This window comes from Panulirus ornatus, chromosome 11 (genome assembly GCF_036320965.1).
Source record: "Panulirus ornatus isolate Po-2019 chromosome 11, ASM3632096v1, whole genome shotgun sequence".
Taxonomy (NCBI): domain Eukaryota; kingdom Metazoa; phylum Arthropoda; class Malacostraca; order Decapoda; family Palinuridae; genus Panulirus; species Panulirus ornatus.
This window is the reverse complement of record NC_092234.1, coordinates 59,829,882-59,854,772: the sequence shown is the minus strand read 5'-3', so window position 1 is coordinate 59,854,772 and position 24,891 is coordinate 59,829,882. Positions and strand designations below refer to the sequence as shown.

Below are 24,891 nucleotides of genomic sequence, written 5' to 3'. Positions count from 1 at the left end.
ATCTCTAGTCTCAAAGGCATCCCAGTCAGTAGTCGTGCTTCTGAAGTATCCTGTTAAGATCAATGTGCTTGAATCATTATCATTAATCTGAAGCAATATTTCTACATCTTCTTTAATCCTCTTTTCCTCTGACACTGCTACCCTGAACACTGCTGCCATCAACACTGATACCGTCAACAATATATATATATATATATATATATATATATATATATATATATATATATATATATCCGTATCTGAGGAAGACACTCACCCATGTACCTCATCATCCCAGCTGCTCGATATACTGCTCTATTTCCTTACGTATTGGAATTCAATTTTCATTCATTATTCTTTTATTTTTTCCAGTTTTTAGCAGTGTATAAATAATTTCAGCAGAAAAATGTGCATAAATTCGTGAAAATATATCAACAAATATTGCGAATATTGTTCGTCAAAAACATTTCTAAATCACATACATTACTGGCATGATCACAACTCGATAATTACTTTATCAGATAATGGAAAAGATAAATATGCAAATCACGCTTCCATTAGTTACACTGTAGATGACTGGCTGTAGCTGCCTGAGGAATATCACTGTACTGTGTAACAGACTGTGTCAGGCTGAGGAATATCACTGTAGTGTGTAACAGACTGTGTCAGGCTGAGGAATATCACTGTAGTGTGTAACAGACTGTGTCAGGCTGAGGAATATCACTGTAGTGTGTAACAGACTGTGTCAGGCTGAGGAATATCACTGTACTGTGTAACAGACTGTGTCAGGCTGAGGAATATCACTGTAGTGTGTAACAGACTGTGTCAGGCTGAGGAATATCACTGTAGTGTGTAACAGACTGTGTCAGGCTGAGGAATATCACTGTAGTGTGTAACAGACTGTGTCAGGCTGAGGAATATCACTGTAGTGTGTAACAGACTGTGTCAGGCTGAGGAATATCACAGTGGCGTGTTACAGACTGTGTCAGGCTGAGGAATATCACTGTAGTGTGTAACAGACTGTGTCAGGCTGAGGAATATCACTGTAGTGTGTAACAGACTGTGTCAGGCTGAGGAATATCACTGTAGTGTGTAACAGACTGTGTCAGGCTGAGGAATATCACTGTAGTGTGTAACAGACTGTGTCAGGCTGAGGAATATCATCACTGTGGCGTCGTGTTACAGACTGTCTGTGTCAGTCTGAGGAACATCATTAACAGACCTTACCAAGGTGATCTCTGGCCTGGCTCCACAACTTGTGACTCATATCGTTGCTGTCGACCAAGTTTCTTAACCACTGTCTTATGACACGACACGTCACGACCTCCTTATCTTACGGTCATGTTGACAATAAATTCCTCATATAGTATAGTGCGCCACTCTATACACACCGACCCAGGCCACTACCCAATACCTTAGAAATAAAGCCCAGTCATTTGTTATTGTAATGCCTTGTGTCCAGGGGTGTAAACCATACCTCCAGCTGAGCCTGACACAACACAGGGGTCCACCTCACCAGCTCCATAAGGAGGGAAATAACTCATGCTCTGATCTGACTAATTTGCACGTGTGAGGAGAGCCAGTCAAACAGTTCTGCCTAAACAGTATGGGATGATGTGGAAGGTCTGGTTCATCATGAAGGTAAGCCTTGGGATCACACGGTTAATCCTACTCGTATGTTGTTACTTGTTGTATGGGAGTGAGGACTTGAAGCGCGGCATCTGAGGGGACATCATGGCTATCCACAAACCTGTACGTCGTCATGACATCAGGTTCTTGGCCTGAGACGGTGTCTGTGTGAAGGAGGGTCATCAGCACACGCTGGTCGTGCAAGGTGATGGCGCCACCCTCGTACACCACAGTGATGTGGACCACAGGGGGGTTCCAGTACTGCCTTGAGGGTACTAAGATGAACCCTGGTCAGGAAGGCCATCAGGAGCCACTGAGGAGGTAACTTGTGTTTCAACTCCAGACCTGGAATTTGGCGGATGAGCTCAGTGAAATGGAAGGAAATTAGCACAGAAGTTAGGGATCCACATGGAACTGTTGTAACAGTCACCGCTGAGCAGGACTTGTGTATGTCTAACGTCTGGGCAAGATGGGTCTCCCACGAACCTCAGCTCTCATGAGTTACTCTAGAGTGGGTTAAGACGATCCAGCCAAGTCTCTGGATCCAACTGTTGAAACCCCCAGTTCAAGTTGACATCTATGCAATAAGAAAATCAGACTCGTTCGAGCCCTAAGTTGCGAACGCAACACCCGCAGCTGACAGGACAGAAATCACCTGCAGAACACGTGCCATCGGTAACACTTCCACAAAACACCTGCCACGATGCAAAACACACGCCGATGGTAGAATAACTATCGAAGTTATAACAACTACCACACGCGGGACAATTAAGACTAATAGAACACCTACCACAGGCAGAACATCTGCCACTGGTAGAACATCCGTCAGCGTTAGAACAGCTACAATGCAGGACACATGCCAGCGGTTAAACACCTACGACAAGTAGAACACCTAACACTAGTTGAACACCTACCACGGGGAAAACACCTGTCATTCTCAGAACACCTGTCTCTCTCAGAACACCTGCAACGGGTAGAACACTTACCACTAACAGAGCACCTGCCACAAAGCAATGATGATGACATCACCATTCAGTAAGTAGTCCCTGGCTACTGACAACACCGCACAGTGGACCTTGGACACTGACAACACAGCGTATCGGTTTCTGGCCACTGACGGCACGGGTCACTGCCCACTGAAAGCACCACTCAGTGGACTCTGGCTACTGAAAGCATCATGCAGTGATCTCTAGCTACTGACAGCACGGTACAATGATCCCTGGCCACTGAGGGAACCATGCACTGGTCCCTGGCCACTGAGGGAACCATGCACTGGTCCCTGGCCACTGAGGGAACCATGCACTGGTCCCTGGCCACTGAGGGAACCATGCACTGGTCCCTGGCCACTGAGGGAGCCATGCACTGGTCCCTGGCCACTGAGGGAACCATGCACTGGTCCCTGGCCACTGAGGGAACCATGCACTGGTCCCTGGCCACTGAGGGAGCCATGCACTGGTCCCTGGCCACTGAGGGAACCATGCACTGGTCCCTGGCCACTGAAGGAACCATGCACTGGTCCCTGGCCACTGAGGGAACCATGCACTGGTCCCTGGCCACTGAGGGAACCATGCACTGGTCCCTGGTTACTGAAGGAACCATGCACTGGTCCCTGGCTACTGACAGATGGTTCCTGGTGTGACTCATTGACCATATACTCTGACCTCTCCTGATCAATGACCTCTCCCTGTGACACTATCATCGAGAGCAATCGGTGTGCCTTTCTGACGTCATGGACAATCACCTGCAGTTCCCGACCGTTAAGGTCAGAACCAGAGGAGGAAATATGTGAGGCATGTTAGACAGACGAGCGCCACCAGCAATAACAGCAACTGCCGGTCAAAAAAAGTACGACTGTCACACAAAACTTTCCCCAGAGCCAAGCTGGAAGTATTATCCAGCAAATACCGCCATCGCTGAGGCTGTGTGTCCAGTCGGAGGGCCTGCATGGATGTGTGACCTGTGAGCAAGTCACAACGTTTTGGGCTGACGCTTAAGTGTCCACCTGCAGTCCAGTGATCAAATATGATATACAACACCTTATCATTCATCAACCGTCAAGATAAAGAGGAAGTTCATATAAAAGCCTGAACATCGTGGCCACGATCGCTACATCCAAATCCACAAGTACAGTGACAACGCTGACAATGTCAGTGTATCGCCTCCAGTGTCCATAAGTGACAAGCAAGCAGACTCAACCTGACCTGAATCAACTTAATCCCCAACAAACGAAAGAGAGATTCCTTAATGACGTCCTCCGGGCCACCAGTGCCGAGGAAACTGGAGGCACGGCAGCCATGTACAGCCACCGAGACATGATGGCCATCCACCTGGATAGGTGCGGGGCCACACATGGCCTAAAGGCGCGGCCACAGAGCCACCAAGCGTCCTGACCGACCGGCTGTGACCCAGAAACAGAGTCGGGAAGGAAAGAAGAGGACTGGACAATATGGAGGGAGGGAGGCTTAACACCCACGGATAAACGAACCTGCTAAACTGGTCCCGCCAAAAGGAAACTTCGCCATCGACACGACCAAGCCGGGGCGCGGAAGAGGAGAAGGAGCTAATTTCATCGCCGGTCCAGCAGTACGATGGTCTCTGCAGGTTGTCCCGACCGGGCAACGCTGGACTTTTCCCCAGACCGTGGGAGGAAGGCTGAGGGGTTACGACGGGCTGTGGTGACCACCACGTTGGTAATCATAACAGGTAAAGAAGGTGAGCTGATCCCCACGAGGCTGCTGAGTGTGGCTTCCAGCCCTTCGAACGCGCCCCGGCACCAGAGCAGCCCGGCTACCTTGCCTAGCCTTGGGTAACTGGTTATCAGTCGGACCTGCTGACTTGTTATCAATAGGGGAAGGTGACCTGGGCGACTGATTATCACCGTAGGAGGCTGGGGAGGTGACCTGCCGACTGGATATCACCATGGGAGGCTGGGATCCAACCAGAACGACCCAACCCTGAGGTACAAGAAGGTGGGACTGATGTGGGACACGTCCCAGGGTAACGTGCGTCTGAACACAGACAAAATTCTCTTGGGAAAATTGAGCTTCCGAAGTTCCAGATTGTTCTGGTGAGGCTGCCTGAAAGTGAACAACCCTCTCTGCCGGTACTGATGGTTGTGATTGTAGATGTAACTTAACCTCACCTCTCTCTCTCTCTCTCTCTCTCTCTCTCTCTCTCTCTCTCTCTCTCTCTCTCTCTCTCTCTCTCTCGTCTCAATATTCGTCTTATCTCTTATCTCTTTTGCCTTTATATCTTTTCATCCCTCGAGAACCATCTGGCACGTGTTCCACAGTGGACCTGTGGATGAACTAGACCTCCCCAATTCAACACTTTACTCCTGTCATCCAACAGACAGCCAGGTGGTGCATTCCAAACACTACCTCTTGAACTTGACACCACAACAACTACCGTGTCAACCCAGTCGAGGTCAGGAAGCAGAGCTACAGGGTAAACACGAAATCGGCCCATTTTTTCAGAACATTCCACATAGATTCAGTGCTGAGTAGCTGATATAGAACTTTCTAGAAGTTTCCAGTAATACAAATAGTAATATAAATATGAAGGCCTTAAGCCAACCAGTTTAGTTTAGATCTAGCTGTCTAAGTGGATACATATACAGGGGACATGATATGCCATGGCACCCTTGTTTCTCTGATCGATAATCACGATAAGACTACTATCATCAAATTCTCCTACAACTCTGCACTTCATAACTTCTGTAAACTGGGTGTGGAAATGATACACCGCTACGTTCCTTCTTTTCTCCAGTGACCCCAGGGTCCAGCGTTGCATTGTACTTGGTTCCTGAGAAAGGTTTCAGATCCTGTACAGTCCAGTGCCTCAATATCCAGTTTTCCTATTGAAGCCTTAGTGCACAAGTTCCTGTTTCTGATGGGTGCAGCCTCGCACCACTGACTGAGATTCTTGTCACTGCTCGTAATACGAGACTCCGCAATTTTTTCTTTATGGTGAGAATCCACACTAACATTAAAATCCATCTTCTCAACAGACAGTTTATCATGGAGGACATCATTACTTCCAGCAGGAGGGAAGGGGAGGAGATTCACAGCAGCCTCTCTCTCTTGTACATACCCCGGAAGCCAGTGTGGACACACTCGACTGTTTTCGAGATCCTCCCCCTCGTACGCTCCTCCACACTTTGATACTTGTGCGGGAAACATTACCCCCCACATCCAACAACTCCACCTCAAGTCCTCACCTCTCTCAGATGTAGTGGTCACAGCGTCAGGAGGATTAAACCCAAACCTAGCCTATCTCACGAACCTCCCACTGGAGGACCTTGGCTAGGCAGGTTATGGAAGTCTTCCTGGCACTGTTGTCGACCGTCCGCCAGCCATCTCCTGCTTAACCTGCTGCTCACCACTTCATCTCTACAGATAGCTCGGAGTTTCCCACTGGCCTTCGGGTCAGCTGTGTTCTTATCTCCCTGGCTCACTTGGTTGACTCCTCTTAGGAAGAAAATGAGTTCTGAACTCGTGGAAAGGTATTTCTTCCACAAGCCAGTCAACAAAGTTTTTTCCCTTCCCGTCCGTCCGTCTGTCTCTCCTTCCCTTACTCTCCCACATCTCCTGTAGTTGTAGTCTGGAGACGAACGGGAAGTGTGAGCACGTCAACACTCGGTCACAGTAGCGAGCAGTGGCTGGCACAAGGGACACAGGAGAAAGTTATCTTAAGAATTATACTAGGGTTTCGCTCTATCTTTCCCGAGAGCCTGGCGCTCTCACTACCCACGCTCCCCCACCTACCCTGTGGGTTATAGCTCATCATGAATTCGTGACTGGTTGCCTGAGACGTAAGGTTGAAGTCACCAACCTGACCACGGGAAGGTCACCAGGGTCACGGTAATGTCACCAGCCTGACCATGGGAAGGTCACCAGGGTCACGGTAATGTCATCAGCCTGACCATGGGAAGGTCACCAAGGTCATGGCTCTGTAACACAGAATAAGTCAAAGTCTTCATATGATAAATGCCACGCTTGCCAGTAACTCCAGCTGACTCGGGATCTGTGGCAGGTGGCGTCAGCCGATTCTGACAGGTGGCTCCAAAGGTGATCATGAACTCGACTGACTCCGGCAGCAGGTCAAGCCTCGGCCCCACCCTAACCAGGTCCCCTGCAGCTGGCGCTGTCACCTTCAGGATCTTGTGCAATTCCAGGTTGCATCAGTACCGAAGCTTCCACCATCAGGAACAGGTGAACGTAAGATGGAACAGAGATGAACATGTCTACATGACTCCCATGGAACGCAGGACGGGTACTGGCGCCAAGGTAGCTGTTCTTATGGAAGTGACATCACAGAGGTTGGTCCCATCAGATGATCCTGTAGGGTCAAAACACGAGCAGGAGGAGGCGTAAGGACGGTCTCCAGACCTTATGGGGCAAAGGACAATCAAAAGAAAGTCATGGACCGTCTCCAGACCTTGCAGGTCAGAACAGGGGCATGAAGGTCGTTAGGACGGTCTCCAGACCTTGCAGGTCAGAACAGGAGCATGAAGGTCGTAAGGACGGTCTCCAGACCTTGCAGGTCAGAACAGGGGCATGAAGGTCGTAAGGACCGTCTCCAGACCTTGCAGGTCAGAACAGGGGCATGAAGGTCGTAAGGACCGTCTCCAGACCTTGCAGGTCAGAACAGGAGCATGAAGGTCGTAAGGACGGTCTCCAGACCTTGCAGGTCAGAACAGGGGCATGAAGGTCGTAAGGACGGTCTCCAGACCTTGCAGGTCAGAACAGGGGCATGAAGGTCGTAAGGACGGTCTCCAGACCTTGCAGGTCAGAACAGGGGCATGAAGGTCGTAAGGACGGTCTCCAGACCTTGCAGGTCAGAACAGGGGCATGAAGGTCGTAAGGACGGTCTCCAGACCTTGCAGGTCAGAACAGGGGCATGAAGGTCGTAAGGACGGTCTCCAGACCTTGCAGGTCAGAACAGGGGCATGAAGGTCGTAAGGACGGTCTCCAGACCTTGCAGGTCAGAACAGGGGCATGAAGGTCGTAAGGACGGTCTCCAGACCTTGCAGGTCAGAACAGGGGCATGAAGGTCGTAAGGACGGTCTCCAGACCTTGCAGGTCAGAACAGGGGCATGAAGGTCGTAAGGACGGTCTCCAGACCTTGCAGGTCAGAACAGGGGCATGAAGGTCGTAAGGACGGTCTCCAGACCTTGCAGGTCAGAACAGGGGCATGAAGGTCGTAAGGACGGTCTCCAGACCTTGCAGGTCAGAACAGGGGCATGAAGGTCGTAAGGACGGTCTCCAGACCTTGCAGGTCAGAACAGGGGCATGAAGGTCGTAAGGACGGTCTCCAGACCTTGCAGGTCAGAACAGGGGCATGAAGGTCGTAAGGACGGTCTCCAGACCTTGCAGGTCAGAACAGGGGCATGAAGGTCGTAAGGACGGTCTCCAGACCTTGCAGGTCAGAACAGGGGCATGAAGGTCGTAAGGACGGTCTCCAGACCTTGCAGGTCAGAACAGGGGCATGAAGGTCGTAAGGACGGTCTCCAGACCTTGCAGGTCAGAACAGGGGCATGAAGGTCGTAAGGACGGTCTCCAGACCTTGCAGGTCAGAACAGGGGCATGAAGGTCGTAAGGACGGTCTCCAGACCTTGCAGGTCAGAACAGGGGCATGAAGGTCGTAAGGACGGTCTCCAGACCTTGCAGGTCAGAACAGGGGCATGAAGGTCGTAAGGACGGTCTCCAGACCTTGCAGGTCAGAACAGGGGCATGAAGGTCGTAAGGACGGTCTCCAGACCTTGCAGGTCAGAACAGGGGCATGAAGGTCGTAAGGACGGTCTCCAGACCTTATGGGGCAAAGGACAATCAAAAGAAACATCAAGGACGGTCTCCAGACCTTGCAGGTCAGAACAGGGGCATGAAGGTCGTAAGGACGGTCTCCAGACCTTGCAGGTCAGAACAGGGGCATGAAGGTCGTAAGGACGGTCTCCAGACCTTGCAGGTCAGAACAGGGGCATGAAGGTCGTAAGGACGGTCTCCAGACCTTGCAGGTCAGAACAGGGGCATGAAGGTCGTAAGGACGGTCTCCAGACCTTATGGGGCAAAGGACAATCAAAAGAAACATCAAGGACGGTCTCCAGACCTTGCAGGTCAGAACAGGGGCATGAAGGTCGTAAGGACGGTCTCCAGACCTTGCAGGTCAGAACAGGGGCATGAAGGTCGTAAGGACGGTCTCCAGACCTTGCAGGTCAGAACAGGGGCATGAAGGTCGTAAGGACGGTCTCCAGACCTTGCAGGTCAGAACAGGGGCATGAAGGTCGTAAGGACGGTCTCCAGACCTTGCAGGTCAGAACAGGGGCATGAAGGTCGTAAGGACGGTCTCCAGACCTTGCAGGTCAGAACAGGGGCATGAAGGTCGTAAGGACGGTCTCCAGACCTTGCAGGTCAGAACAGGGGCATGAAGGTCGTAAGGACGGTCTCCAGACCTTGCAGGTCAGAACAGGGGCATGAAGGTCGTAAGGACGGTCTCCAGACCTTGCAGGTCAGAACAGGGGCATGAAGGTCGTAAGGACGGTCTCCAGACCTTGCAGGTCAGAACAGGGGCATGAAGGTCGTAAGGACGGTCTCCAGACCTTGCAGGTCAGAACAGGGGCATGAAGGTCGTAAGGACGGTCTCCAGACCTTGCAGGTCAGAACAGGGGCATGAAGGTCGTAAGGACGGTCTCCAGACCTTATGGGGCAAAGGACAATCAAAAGAAACATCAAGGACGGTCTCCAGACCTTGCAGGTCAGAACAGGGGCATGAAGGTCGTAAGGACGGTCTCCAGACCTTGCAGGTCAGAACAGGGGCATGAAGGTCGTAAGGACGGTCTCCAGACCTTGCAGGTCAGAACAGGGGCATGAAGGTCGTAAGGACGGTCTCCAGACCTTGCAGGTCAGAACAGGGGCATGAAGGTCGTAAGGACGGTCTCCAGACCTTGCAGGTCAGAACAGGGGCATGAAGGTCGTAAGGACGGTCTCCAGACCTTGCAGGTCAGAACAGGGGCATGAAGGTCGTAAGGACGGTCTCCAGACCTTGCAGGTCAGAACAGGGGCATGAAGGTCGTAAGGACGGTCTCCAGACCTTGCAGGTCAGAACAGGGGCATGAAGGTCGTAAGGACGGTCTCCAGACCTTGCAGGTCAGAACAGGGGCATGAAGGTCGTAAGGACGGTCTCCAGACCTTATGGGGCAAAGGACAATCAAAAGAAACATCAAGGACGGTCTCCAGACCTTGCAGGTCAGAACAGGGGCATGAAGGTCGTAAGGACGGTCTCCAGACCTTGCAGGTCAGAACAGGGGCATGAAGGTCGTAAGGACGGTCTCCAGACCTTGCAGGTCAGAACAGGGGCATGAAGGTCGTAAGGACGGTCTCCAGACCTTGCAGGTCAGAACAGGGGCATGAAGGTCGTAAGGACGGTCTCCAGACCTTGCAGGTCAGAACAGGGGCATGAAGGTCGTAAGGACGGTCTCCAGACCTTGCAGGTCAGAACAGGGGCATGAAGGTCGTAAGGACGGTCTCCAGACCTTGCAGGTCAGAACAGGGGCATGAAGGTCGTAAGGACGGTCTCCAGACCTTGCAGGTCAGAACAGGGGCATGAAGGTCGTAAGGACGGTCTCCAGACCTTGCAGGTCAGAACAGGGGCATGAAGGTCGTAAGGACGGTCTCCAGACCTTGCAGGTCAGAACAGGGGCATGAAGGTCGTAAGGACGGTCTCCAGACCTTGCAGGTCAGAACAGGGGCATGAAGGTCGTAAGGACGGTCTCCAGACCTTGCAGGTCAGAACAGGGGCATGAAGGTCGTAAGGACGGTCTCCAGACCTTGCAGGTCAGAACAGGGGCATGAAGGTCGTAAGGACGGTCTCCAGACCTTGCAGGTCAGAACAGGGGCATGAAGGTCGTAAGGACGGTCTCCAGACCTTGCAGGTCAGAACAGGGGCATGAAGGTCGTAAGGACGGTCTCCAGACCTTGCAGGTCAGAACAGGGGCATGAAGGTCGTAAGGACGGTCTCCAGACCTTGCAGGTCAGAACAGGGGCATGAAGGTCGTAAGGACGGTCTCCAGACCTTGCAGGTCAGAACAGGGGCATGAAGGTCGTAAGGACGGTCTCCAGACCTTGCAGGTCAGAACAGGGGCATGAAGGTCGTAAGGACGGTCTCCAGACCTTGCAGGTCAGAACAGGGGCATGAAGGTCGTAAGGACGGTCTCCAGACCTTGCAGGTCAGAACAGGGGCATGAAGGTCGTAAGGACGGTCTCCAGACCTTGCAGGTCAGAACAGGGGCATGAAGGTCGTAAGGACGGTCTCCAGACCTTGCAGGTCAGAACAGGGGCATGAAGGTCGTAAGGACGGTCTCCAGACCTTGCAGGTCAGAACAGGGGCATGAAGGTCGTAAGGACGGTCTCCAGACCTTGCAGGTCAGAACAGGGGCATGAAGGTCGTAAGGACGGTCTCCAGACCTTGCAGGTCAGAACAGGGGCATGAAGGTCGTAAGGACGGTCTCCAGACCTTGCAGGTCAGAACAGGGGCATGAAGGTCGTAAGGACGGTCTCCAGACCTTGCAGGTCAGAACAGGGGCATGAAGGTCGTAAGGACGGTCTCCAGACCTTGCAGGTCAGAACAGGGGCATGAAGGTCGTAAGGACGGTCTCCAGACCTTGCAGGTCAGAACAGGGGCATGAAGGTCGTAAGGACGGTCTCCAGACCTTGCAGGTCAGAACAGGGGCATGAAGGTCGTAAGGACGGTCTCCAGACCTTGCAGGTCAGAACAGGGGCATGAAGGTCGTAAGGACGGTCTCCAGACCTTGCAGGTCAGAACAGGGGCATGAAGGTCGTAAGGACGGTCTCCAGACCTTGCAGGTCAGAACAGGGGCATGAAGGTCGTAAGGACGGTCTCCAGACCTTGCAGGTCAGAACAGGGGCATGAAGGTCGTAAGGACGGTCTCCAGACCTTGCAGGTCAGAACAGGGGCATGAAGGTCGTAAGGACGGTCTCCAGACCTTGCAGGTCAGAACAGGGGCATGAAGGTCGTAAGGACGGTCTCCAGACCTTGCAGGTCAGAACAGGGGCATGAAGGTCGTAAGGACGGTCTCCAGACCTTGCAGGTCAGAACAGGGGCATGAAGGTCGTAAGGACGGTCTCCAGACCTTGCAGGTCAGAACAGGGGCATGAAGGTCGTAAGGACGGTCTCCAGACCTTGCAGGTCAGAACAGGGGCATGAAGGTCGTAAGGACGGTCTCCAGACCTTGCAGGTCAGAACAGGGGCATGAAGGTCGTAAGGACGGTCTCCAGACCTTGCAGGTCAGAACAGGGGCATGAAGGTCGTAAGGACGGTCTCCAGACCTTGCAGGTCAGAACAGGGGCATGAAGGTCGTAAGGACGGTCTCCAGACCTTGCAGGTCAGAACAGGGGCATGAAGGTCGTAAGGACGGTCTCCAGACCTTGCAGGTCAGAACAGGGGCATGAAGGTCGTAAGGACGGTCTCCAGACCTTGCAGGTCAGAACAGGGGCATGAAGGTCGTAAGGACGGTCTCCAGACCTTATGGGGCAAAGGACAATCAAAAGAAACATCAAGGACGGTCTCCAGACCTTGCAGGTCAGAACAGGGGCATGAAGGTCGTAAGGACGGTCTCCAGACCTTGCAGGTCAGAACAGGGGCATGAAGGTCGTAAGGACGGTCTCCAGACCTTGCAGGTCAGAACAGGGGCATGAAGGTCGTAAGGACGGTCTCCAGACCTTGCAGGTCAGAACAGGGGCATGAAGGTCGTAAGGACGGTCTCCAGACCTTGCAGGTCAGAACAGGGGCATGAAGGTCGTAAGGACGGTCTCCAGACCTTGCAGGTCAGAACAGGGGCATGAAGGTCGTAAGGACGGTCTCCAGACCTTGCAGGTCAGAACAGGGGCATGAAGGTCGTAAGGACGGTCTCCAGACCTTGCAGGTCAGAACAGGGGCATGAAGGTCGTAAGGACGGTCTCCAGACCTTGCAGGTCAGAACAGGGGCATGAAGGTCGTAAGGACGGTCTCCAGACCTTGCAGGTCAGAACAGGGGCATGAAGGTCGTAAGGACGGTCTCCAGACCTTGCAGGTCAGAACAGGGGCATGAAGGTCGTAAGGACGGTCTCCAGACCTTGCAGGTCAGAACAGGGGCATGAAGGTCGTAAGGACGGTCTCCAGACCTTGCAGGTCAGAACAGGGGCATGAAGGTCGTAAGGACGGTCTCCAGACCTTGCAGGTCAGAACAGGGGCATGAAGGTCGTAAGGACGGTCTCCAGACCTTGCAGGTCAGAACAGGGGCATGAAGGTCGTAAGGACGGTCTCCAGACCTTGCAGGTCAGAACAGGGGCATGAAGGTCGTAAGGACGGTCTCCAGACCTTGCAGGTCAGAACAGGGGCATGAAGGTCGTAAGGACGGTCTCCAGACCTTGCAGGTCAGAACAGGGGCATGAAGGTCGTAAGGACGGTCTCCAGACCTTATGGGGCAAAGGACAATCAAAAGAAACATCAAGGACGGTCTCCAGACCTTGCAGGTCAGAACAGGGGCATGAAGGTCGTAAGGACGGTCTCCAGACCTTGCAGGTCAGAACAGGGGCATGAAGGTCGTAAGGACGGTCTCCAGACCTTGCAGGTCAGAACAGGGGCATGAAGGTCGTAAGGACGGTCTCCAGACCTTGCAGGTCAGAACAGGGGCATGAAGGTCGTAAGGACGGTCTCCAGACCTTGCAGGTCAGAACAGGGGCATGAAGGTCGTAAGGACGGTCTCCAGACCTTGCAGGTCAGAACAGGGGCATGAAGGTCGTAAGGACGGTCTCCAGACCTTGCAGGTCAGAACAGGGGCATGAAGGTCGTAAGGACGGTCTCCAGACCTTATGGGGCAAAGGACAATCAAAAGAAACATCAAGGACGGTCTCCAGACCTTGCAGGTCAGAACAGGGGCATGAAGGTCGTAAGGACGGTCTCCAGACCTTGCAGGTCAGAACAGGGGCATGAAGGTCGTAAGGACGGTCTCCAGACCTTGCAGGTCAGAACAGGGGCATGAAGGTCGTAAGGACGGTCTCCAGACCTTGCAGGTCAGAACAGGGGCATGAAGGTCGTAAGGACGGTCTCCAGACCTTGCAGGTCAGAACAGGGGCATGAAGGTCGTAAGGACGGTCTCCAGACCTTGCAGGTCAGAACAGGGGCATGAAGGTCGTAAGGACGGTCTCCAGACCTTGCAGGTCAGAACAGGGGCATGAAGGTCGTAAGGACGGTCTCCAGACCTTGCAGGTCAGAACAGGGGCATGAAGGTCGTAAGGACGGTCTCCAGACCTTGCAGGTCAGAACAGGGGCATGAAGGTCGTAAGGACGGTCTCCAGACCTTGCAGGTCAGAACAGGGGCATGAAGGTCGTAAGGACGGTCTCCAGACCTTGCAGGTCAGAACAGGGGCATGAAGGTCGTAAGGACGGTCTCCAGACCTTGCAGGTCAGAACAGGGGCATGAAGGTCGTAAGGACGGTCTCCAGACCTTATGGGGCAAAGGACAATCAAAAGAAACATCAAGGACGGTCTCCAGACCTTGCAGGTCAGAACAGGGGCATGAAGGTCGTAAGGACGGTCTCCAGACCTTGCAGGTCAGAACAGGGGCATGAAGGTCGTAAGGACGGTCTCCAGACCTTGCAGGTCAGAACAGGGGCATGAAGGTCGTAAGGACGGTCTCCAGACCTTGCAGGTCAGAACAGGGGCATGAAGGTCGTAAGGACGGTCTCCAGACCTTGCAGGTCAGAACAGGGGCATGAAGGTCGTAAGGACGGTCTCCAGACCTTGCAGGTCAGAACAGGGGCATGAAGGTCGTAAGGACGGTCTCCAGACCTTGCAGGTCAGAACAGGGGCATGAAGGTCGTAAGGACGGTCTCCAGACCTTGCAGGTCAGAACAGGGGCATGAAGGTCGTAAGGACGGTCTCCAGACCTTGCAGGTCAGAACAGGGGCATGAAGGTCGTAAGGACGGTCTCCAGACCTTGCAGGTCAGAACAGGGGCATGAAGGTCGTAAGGACGGTCTCCAGACCTTGCAGGTCAGAACAGGGGCATGAAGGTCGTAAGGACGGTCTCCAGACCTTGCAGGTCAGAACAGGGGCATGAAGGTCGTAAGGACGGTCTCCAGACCTTGCAGGTCAGAACAGGGGCATGAAGGTCGTAAGGACGGTCTCCAGACCTTATGGGGCAAAGGACAATCAAAAGAAACATCAAGGACGGTCTCCAGACCTTGCAGGTCAGAACAGGGGCATGAAGGTCGTAAGGACGGTCTCCAGACCTTGCAGGTCAGAACAGGGGCATGAAGGTCGTAAGGACGGTCTCCAGACCTTGCAGGTCAGAACAGGGGCATGAAGGTCGTAAGGACGGTCTCCAGACCTTGCAGGTCAGAACAGGGGCATGAAGGTCGTAAGGACGGTCTCCAGACCTTGCAGGTCAGAACAGGGGCATGAAGGTCGTAAGGACGGTCTCCAGACCTTGCAGGTCAGAACAGGGGCATGAAGGTCGTAAGGACGGTCTCCAGACCTTGCAGGTCAGAACAGGGGCATGAAGGTCGTAAGGACGGTCTCCAGACCTTGCAGGTCAGAACAGGGGCATGAAGGTCGTAAGGACGGTCTCCAGACCTTGCAGGTCAGAACAGGGGCATGAAGGTCGTAAGGACGGTCTCCAGACCTTGCAGGTCAGAACAGGGGCATGAAGGTCGTAAGGACGGTCTCCAGACCTTGCAGGTCAGAACAGGGGCATGAAGGTCGTAAGGACGGTCTCCAGACCTTGCAGGTCAGAACAGGGGCATGAAGGTCGTAAGGACGGTCTCCAGACCTTGCAGGTCAGAACAGGGGCATGAAGGTCGTAAGGACGGTCTCCAGACCTTGCAGGTCAGAACAGGGGCATGAAGGTCGTAAGGACGGTCTCCAGACCTTGCAGGTCAGAACAGGGGCATGAAGGTCGTAAGGACGGTCTCCAGACCTTGCAGGTCAGAACAGGGGCATGAAGGTCGTAAGGACGGTCTCCAGACCTTGCAGGTCAGAACAGGGGCATGAAGGTCGTAAGGACGGTCTCCAGACCTTGCAGGTCAGAACAGGGGCATGAAGGTCGTAAGGACGGTCTCCAGACCTTGCAGGTCAGAACAGGGGCATGAAGGTCGTAAGGACGGTCTCCAGACCTTGCAGGTCAGAACAGGGGCATGAAGGTCGTAAGGACGGTCTCCAGACCTTGCAGGTCAGAACAGGGGCATGAAGGTCGTAAGGACGGTCTCCAGACCTTGCAGGTCAGAACAGGGGCATGAAGGTCGTAAGGACGGTCTCCAGACCTTGCAGGTCAGAACAGGGGCATGAAGGTCGTAAGGACGGTCTCCAGACCTTGCAGGTCAGAACAGGGGCATGAAGGTCGTAAGGACGGTCTCCAGACCTTGCAGGTCAGAACAGGGGCATGAAGGTCGTAAGGACGGTCTCCAGACCTTGCAGGTCAGAACAGGGGCATGAAGGTCGTAAGGACGGTCTCCAGACCTTGCAGGTCAGAACAGGGGCATGAAGGTCGTAAGGACGGTCTCCAGACCTTGCAGGTCAGAACAGGGGCATGAAGGTCGTAAGGACGGTCTCCAGACCTTGCAGGTCAGAACAGGGGCATGAAGGTCGTAAGGACGGTCTCCAGACCTTGCAGGTCAGAACAGGGGCATGAAGGTCGTAAGGACGGTCTCCAGACCTTGCAGGTCAGAACAGGGGCATGAAGGTCGTAAGGACGGTCTCCAGACCTTGCAGGTCAGAACAGGGGCATGAAGGTCGTAAGGACGGTCTCCAGACCTTGCAGGTCAGAACAGGGGCATGAAGGTCGTAAGGACGGTCTCCAGACCTTGCAGGTCAGAACAGGGGCATGAAGGTCGTAAGGACGGTCTCCAGACCTTGCAGGTCAGAACAGGGGCATGAAGGTCGTAAGGACGGTCTCCAGACCTTGCAGGTCAGAACAGGGGCATGAAGGTCGTAAGGACGGTCTCCAGACCTTGCAGGTCAGAACAGGGGCATGAAGGTCGTAAGGACGGTCTCCAGACCTTGCAGGTCAGAACAGGGGCATGAAGGTCGTAAGGACGGTCTCCAGACCTTGCAGGTCAGAACAGGGGCATGAAGGTCGTAAGGACGGTCTCCAGACCTTGCAGGTCAGAACAGGGGCATGAAGGTCGTAAGGACGGTCTCCAGACCTTGCAGGTCAGAACAGGGGCATGAAGGTCGTAAGGACGGTCTCCAGACCTTGCAGGTCAGAACAGGGGCATGAAGGTCGTAAGGACGGTCTCCAGACCTTGCAGGTCAGAACAGGGGCATGAAGGTCGTAAGGACGGTCTCCAGACCTTGCAGGTCAGAACAGGGGCATGAAGGTCGTAAGGACGGTCTCCAGACCTTGCAGGTCAGAACAGGGGCATGAAGGTCGTAAGGACGGTCTCCAGACCTTGCAGGTCAGAACAGGGGCATGAAGGTCGTAAGGACGGTCTCCAGACCTTGCAGGTCAGAACAGGGGCATGAAGGTCGTAAGGACGGTCTCCAGACCTTGCAGGTCAGAACAGGGGCATGAAGGTCGTAAGGACGGTCTCCAGACCTTGCAGGTCAGAACAGGGGCATGAAGGTCGTAAGGACGGTCTCCAGACCTTGCAGGTCAGAACAGGGGCATGAAGGTCGTAAGGACGGTCTCCAGACCTTGCAGGTCAGAACAGGGGCATGAAGGTCGTAAGGACGGTCTCCAGACCTTGCAGGTCAGAACAGGGGCATGAAGGTCGTAAGGACGGTCTCCAGACCTTGCAGGTCAGAACAGGGGCATGAAGGTCGTAAGGACGGTCTCCAGACCTTGCAGGTCAGAACAGGGGCATGAAGGTCGTAAGGACGGTCTCCAGACCTTGCAGGTCAGAACAGGGGCATGAAGGTCGTAAGGACGGTCTCCAGACCTTGCAGGTCAGAAATTTTAAGCTCCTGCTGGACCTGGATATCCTGCTGGAGAGTTCCTCTGCTTCCCTTACCCGTCCTGGTGTCTGTAATGGTGGGAGCCAGCCAAAGCAAGGGCCCTCCTGGGTTATCTTTCTGAACGCTCAACTTACACCAGTAGAGTCCTGACGCTGGGCACAGCAGGGTTTACGTGGGCCCTGCGGCTCCCTGTTCCCCTGGCGGGTTCCCTCAGGTGAAATCCCACCAAGACAATCTCCACAACAACATGAACAAGGGAGGTAAACACTGATCCACCCCACCCATCACCAGCTGGTCCTCCGTCCCTGATCCACCCCATCCATCACCAGCTGGTCCTCCGTCCCATCTGTTTGAGGCAGGAGCCACGTGATGGCAATAGTCTACCTTAACTGCAGGTGGCTGTGCTCTCCACCTGGCTCACAACTTGGGTCAAAGCATCGGATAAACTGTTGTTCGACCCCACATGTCTCATGTATCTTACGTTTGGTTGGGCCGCCGGATCTTACATTAGTCTCTACTGTTCATAGTCAACTTGAAGAACGTACTCGCCCGAACCATAGCGAAACTTAAGGTTTCTAGACCTTGTGGACGAATTTCATTCCAACCAGTAACTATCGAGGAGAATACAAAGAATCCCTTCCAAACTTTTAACTGTTACGCGACCGGATTAATGATACAAGTTTAACTCTGGGAAAAATATACCTCAAAAGACTCCGTAAAGACCAGGCTTCGGTTTACAACTGGAGGTAGCAGACCTTTGGACCCCAGACCAACCATATGGCCTCACTCGGACCCCAGACCAAGGGATAGAGGGGATTTCAGCACATCCAGCAATGCTCGCCAGTCACCTGGATAACCACTGGACTCTACTGAGAAATAGGGAATTGTTCCACTAGAGGAAATGGAGAAGTCCGGTCCTGTCTCCTCCCTCGCTCGTTGTCCTGGGAAACATTAATTTTCGAAAAGCATTGAAGTGAAGCCAGTAGTTCAGCTCTTCAAACAAGACGTTACAGAGTGGGTGAGGACTTGTTCTGGTTCTCATGTGAAACAATGGCTGTATTTTGAGTTGCCTGGGTCCTACACTCATCTCCCAAAGGAACTCAGGAAGAATCTAAATTACTAGACCAGGAGATTTCGTCAGTGGGTAAATCTATGTCAGTGTATGATGTCCTTCAGCCAGTTTCTCACGAGAGTCAGACACACAAAGCCTACAGTTCCCTCCACGGTTCAGCAGTAGTTCATTCTGAGGACTGAAGCCGCTTTCCAGTACTGCAGGTAACTTAGGATCAGGGAGATCTTCCTGTACCTTACTAGTCTAATTTCTTTTGCTAGAGATTCCTAAGTCAGGCTTCTCAAAAGTAACCGACTCTTAGTCCAAGGTCAGTTCAAGAGCCACTGAGATACATCACCTTTCATAATCCTCTCTATATTCCATTTAAGGCCCAACGTTGATGTGGACTTTTGTCCCTGACTGGAACCTTCAACATAAAAAAAAAGTCAGCTCTCGGGCGCAGACACAGTAGTAATATCTACAAAAGAGGGGAAGAAATACAATATTGCAGCATGGGGTAAGTGGGTCTCGTATAGAGGCCAGAGAGGGAGACTTAATAAGCTGGATAGTTTTGGGCTCAACTCGCAGAATATATGTAAAGCTTCCAGATCTGAGTGCAGTACTTCAAACAAGGACGGATCAGTCCTTTGTATAATCGAAGCAGCTGTTCAGAAGAGAAGGGCTTTCAGTATTTGAGCAGGGCTCCAAGTTCATCAGAGGCAGTCATAGTGACCTGTTTATAATGGGGGTTTCCAGTGTAGAGCAGATGTTATGTTGATATCAAACATGTTTTCCTGTGGAGACTGGTGTTATAAAGCCATCGGGGGAGATGGAGAAAAGTTATGGAGGATTTAGGATGACAAAGGATCGAAAACTTGGTTTTACATAGCTTAACTAGGTTGTATCTGCCCCTCATGGAAATCCTGTTCAAATCTGAGTTTACATAGGAACTGTAGTTGTGACGAGAGAGAAGAGATGGAGCGGGTTCGAAAGAAGTGAAGGAACGAAATTTTGAGTCGTGTAATGTTGAAACATTTCAGTTAGGTGTGGCCAGGTAATGCTGGGTGAAGAAACTACTTAACTGGCACCTGTGCTGACCACATTCCCCGTCATGACAGAGCCGACCCTCGACCTCCTGTTTGATCTGTATCCAAGAGGCAACTGTTGCCGGAGAGTAGAGTATTGGGAGACACTGTGAGGCTAACCATAATGTGAGGTACGATGAATATAATGACAAGTTACCTGTGGACGAAGTCGCTGAATTATTAAAGGCAAGTAACATGATCGCTCACAATATAACTGTTACCGAAAGCATTTTCAGATGGGAACAATCTGAAGAAATGAAGAACTATGTGTTAATAACTGCTTATGTAAACATGTCTCTCAATTAATAAAGCCGTAGAGAGAATCAGTGATTTATACGAGAACCTTAACAGTCAATTCAAGGATTAAGTCGAGTGTTTTGTTGTATCTGGTTGTTACAACTGATGACGATACACGTGTTATTATGGCCCACTTTACAGTCTTCATCTGTGGTTCTGATGGACGATACAACAGGTGATCATACCTTCAACAGCCTGGCGAGAGCTGTGGAAAAACCAGATGTAGTCTGGTCACGAGCCACATGTGGGTCTGGCTACAGACAGTCGGGCCACCACAAATGGTGGGCAAAAAAGCTAGAGTTGCCACAGCGTTAAAGGGAAAACTATTCGCTGAGGCCCACCCCGTCAGTTTTGTGATTTACGTCGTCTTTAACACGAGGAGCGATGTGTAGTGAGACACTGAAGAGTGGCAATGTTATGGATGGGGTAATAAACGTTACATCTACACGAGCACCACCAGGCCTGGACCACATGTGGCCAGCTCAGTTACCTTCTTGATTATTTACACAAACGCCGTGTTACCAGGAAAGGTCAGCGGCGGAATTCGGTTTATGAATAAAGCCAAATAGTAAAAATGTTTATATATAAATCACTTTCAGAAGTCTAAATAATGAATTTCAAAACGCTAACACGGTAAAATCCTGATATTCATAATCAAAATCGAAATGTCAAATCTTGTCTGAGAGTTTGGTTAAGGAAAACAATCAAATAAAAACGTCACAGTCTTCTCGCAACACATTTCCCAGTGTCAGGGAGGAGCGTTAAACACTGTGCACATACACACATCGTTATGACAACATTCGTCCATTCCACGTTAACCCTCAGTCTGGCATATACAACTTAGAGAGAGGACTGTGGCACACTTTACCGCCTCACAACCAGGACGAGGCTTGGCTCAGTCTGGCTGTGATGCTCTCACCGAAAAAGTACAACAGCAAATTTTCTGTTGAGGAATTAATTCCACGAAAAGTCCTGTGACTTTTCAGTCTATGTTCACGAGGTCTGGGGGCCCTAGGGCGTTCACAGGAAAGTAATTGAACTACATCGTGACTCTGATCTAGCACATACGATACCGCTAGGCTATGATCGCCTAGCGGTAGCGCTCCCGCCTGTTGCACAGAGGTCCCGGCTTCGATCCTGATCCTCAATTTATCGTCCAACCCCTTGAGGTGGATGAACAGCTGGGTCGACTTTGAACCGTCTGTCGCAACCAAGATTCGAACTCATGCGCTCGACCCTTGGCGGCCCGTGAATGCGTCACGATCAGGAATGCTAGCCGTTATGCTACGGAGGTACATACTAGTACATATACGGTATATATACCAAGAGAGCATAAAATCTTAGCAGCTGAAGCAGTGAATTTACTGCTATTTTCCATATTGATCATATCCAGCTGATAAATAATACTACGTGATGTTTGTGTATTGTCTTAAAAAAAAAAATCTATGGTTGGCCCTACTGAACTGTACTTGCATCAAACTTTCCTCCACATACCAAGTAATTTTGAGCCCTTCACACACACACACACACACACACACACGACGCAAAGGGTAAGGTGACTCGTCCTCGATAACAAGTTCTTTCCTCAAGGATCTGTGAGAATCAGACAGTCGAGAGGCGCCTTAAGATGGCAGTTACATCATGGGGAAGCTTACTCCTGTAGGGAACTGTATGCCTCCAGCAAGCACTAATGTACAGAACAGAATCCCGTTGCTCACTTGGTCCGGCATGGAAAATAAATGGACAAGTCACAACCTTTCCCAAGTTCTCTACGAGAGAAGTTGTGTGGCGGACAACAACTGCTCATCTCCTGACCTCGCTCCGCTACAGACACTCTCCTGAGGACAGATGCCTCGGACACATGATATTAGTACCTAACCAAACATTACTAACGTGGTATTGACATCAGTGATGTGAACAGATGTTTTGGAAATCAGAACTGAATAAGTTAAGTCCTGGTGACTTGTCTTAAAGCATTACAAGTCAACAAACATCTGATCACTACAATATTCAGCAAACCGCTACAAAAGCAGAAAAAGTGATAAAGATTGGACGATGGCATATGTAACACCACCAGGTCACAACAAAAAATTAGAAATATTCTTGAAGTTATGGCCCAGCCAATCTTTCTTCAGTTATAAGTAAAATCTTGGACACAATAACCTATTATATGTAAGTTATTGTTGGAAGACAAACTGATAACGAAATAAAAACGAGTTCCGCAATAAAAGATTAATAAATCTTACCAGAATTCTTTAGTCTTACATATAACTTATATAACATTTGATTCAACGATACCCTTAAGTCCTATATACCTATATAGCTGTATTTCCAAACAAAAATTGTATCATTTACATTCAACATATACATTCCTCCTTTACTATGTCTCATTTACATTTTCTTCCCTTTTTCTTCAAGTGTGTGTGTGTGTGTGTGTGTGTGTGTGTGTGTGTGGTTCATGATAATCCTTACCGATATTGGTAGCGACCAGGGATCTTTACCATAACGTTTTGTGTTGATTTTACTGTACAGTGGCTCACCTTTGGTGGAAGATGGACATAAGAACCTTAGGGTAAGGACAATAAGGCCATATTTCCCTTATCATAGGAGTCATTACTATAATCTACTGTACACATGAGATTCTCTTCCAAAAATATATAGTTTTTCATTTTTCACACCTCCGGTATCAAGCAGTGAGCTCGCAAGAAGAAACTTCTACCTAGAAGTGCCCATAAAGTTCTATGAGTATATAAAATGACAAAAACATTTTTCTAGATAGGAAGATAGATCCATCTCAATGTATAATATTTTGTATAAAACTGGCATCTCCCTTAAACCAGATGCAAGTCAACAATTGTCTCAGTCATGTGAGAACACTTGCTGTTGTCACCTAGTTTAAACACTATGACGCTGACATATGCTACGACTCTCCCACCAGTGAAGTAGTGAACCAGCGACTCCTAGGAATCACCTAATATAAACAACATGACACTGACAGAGGCCAGCAACACCAGCAAAGTTCTAACCATGTCAACCGTGTCAACGAGGCCTCCTCCCGCTGTAACCTTCTCCACTAACCGACATCCGTCACCACAATCGCCAGATACCAAGAGTGCTCGCCCAGAGATACAAGCAAGACATGTCCTATACTTACAGTTGTGAATGTCACAAACAGTTCATAAACAAGGAAACAAGGGCACAGATAAGCAAGCAAATGCGTAGTTTCCCACAGTTATGTGTATGTTAACGACTAAGTTACTGTAACGCAACCAACGCAAAAATACTCATCATTTTATGGTCACCATTAACTAAATCATGTACGTCAACACAATATTACTACAGTTCTATCATCGTGTACGGTTTACATCACTTAATGTTCGAAAAATCACCACTAAATGTATAATGTATAAACCGTGGAATTTGTTGTGCAAAACTTCGAGAACTATGTAAACATACCTCACTCGCGTGTTTCTCCACAGCGGTAAAATAGCCAGCCCCACCTTGATCTTGAACACTTTAGTGATTAAAAGCTAGTTACTATTATAACACCCCCCCCCCCTTTCATCTCGAACACTTTAGTGATTAAAAGCTAGTTACTATAATACCCCCCCCACCCCCCAGATCTGTAATTTCCCAACAGTACTCTTTCAGTTGAACAGCTGACTGAATTCAATAAACCGTTCTTTATTGTTTTTCATTCTGCCATTACTTAGCAATAAAGATGTTATCACCCTATTTTCTGTCAACTCTAAACATCCAGGAACCATAAATATCAACGTAAACACCAGCACCCGTGCTAGGCTCGGGCCGCCTCCTCACTGAGTCCTCCTCCGTCTTTAACAATACTTCATCCACTGCTGACATTATCAACACCTACTCTGTCAACACTCACCGGATCATACCTGACCCACTGGCATCATATTAATGACCCACTGGGACCATATCAATGATCCACTGATATCAATTACCATAAATTTATGAATTTCTCTTCGAAATAGAGGATTAGTGTTTTTATGATGATTCTAACGATGATATTTGCCACATTTTTTAAGAGTAATCAAAAGGATATATAACTACCAAATAAACATTTACAGACACCACACAAAAATATGAAGATAAAGTTTTGGTTGAGGTGAATATTTCCCGAATACTAAAAGACTGAAAAGGGAAAACTTGTGAAGCAAAATCTGTTGGCCTGAGAGTGAAGTGTAAACGTTGTTTCACAAAGTCTTGATAATAACTGTTGCACATGGTCACTTGCTATCATCTTTAAATTACAGGAATCACTAACCTCTACACAAAAAGCATCATTAACACGACAAAAGAAGGATAACGTAACGAACTGCAGAAAATTGTCCAGTTATCATGAGTACAAATATCAATGGTTACTTCATGTCCTCAAGTGAAGGGAAACATAAACTAAGTAATGTTATACCAATACAATGCAATATTTTACAACCATCACAGGTACATACCTGGCCGCAGACAGTGAGAAGTGAGGCGGGACGCTCCTGGCAGAAGCATAATTCACAAATAAAGGTAAAACTCGGCTCAGATTCCAGACTTAGGCTGTTACCCGTCAAGTGGTGAGATGGGGAGGTGTCTGCCCACCCGCACGTCCTGATGTGCCTCACTCCATTGCATGGAATAACTAACAAGGAAGTGTTACTCTCTTTCACAACCATTATTTTGAAAGAGGTGTTACAGTTCGACCGTCGCCCCACCTTTTAGCAGAGTATAAAACTTTTCAAAGAAAACGTAAAGATTGTTAGAGGGTTAACTATACTGTTTTGTGAGCTCCACTTGAGCAAACTTGCTCATGATCATATGTAGAATATATGTAGTTAACGTAGACTAAATCAACTGTAAATCTGTCGTAAAGAAGATAGATAGGTGCTTT

The 24,891-nt window shown here is 50.4% G+C and overlaps 1 long non-coding RNA gene across 1 annotated transcript in view; it reads right to left on the bottom strand.

Annotated features, from left to right (window-relative positions):
* The window catches only part of LOC139751118 (uncharacterized), a 69,272-nt gene extending 44,623 nt beyond the window's left edge, over positions 1 to 24,649 (bottom strand). Inside the window, exon 1 of the long non-coding RNA XR_011713287.1 lies at positions 24,467 to 24,649. This is a non-coding gene — a long non-coding RNA (uncharacterized lncRNA). The remainder of the gene's footprint in view (positions 1 to 24,466) is intronic.
* Positions 24,650 to 24,891: the final 242 nt, after the last annotated feature.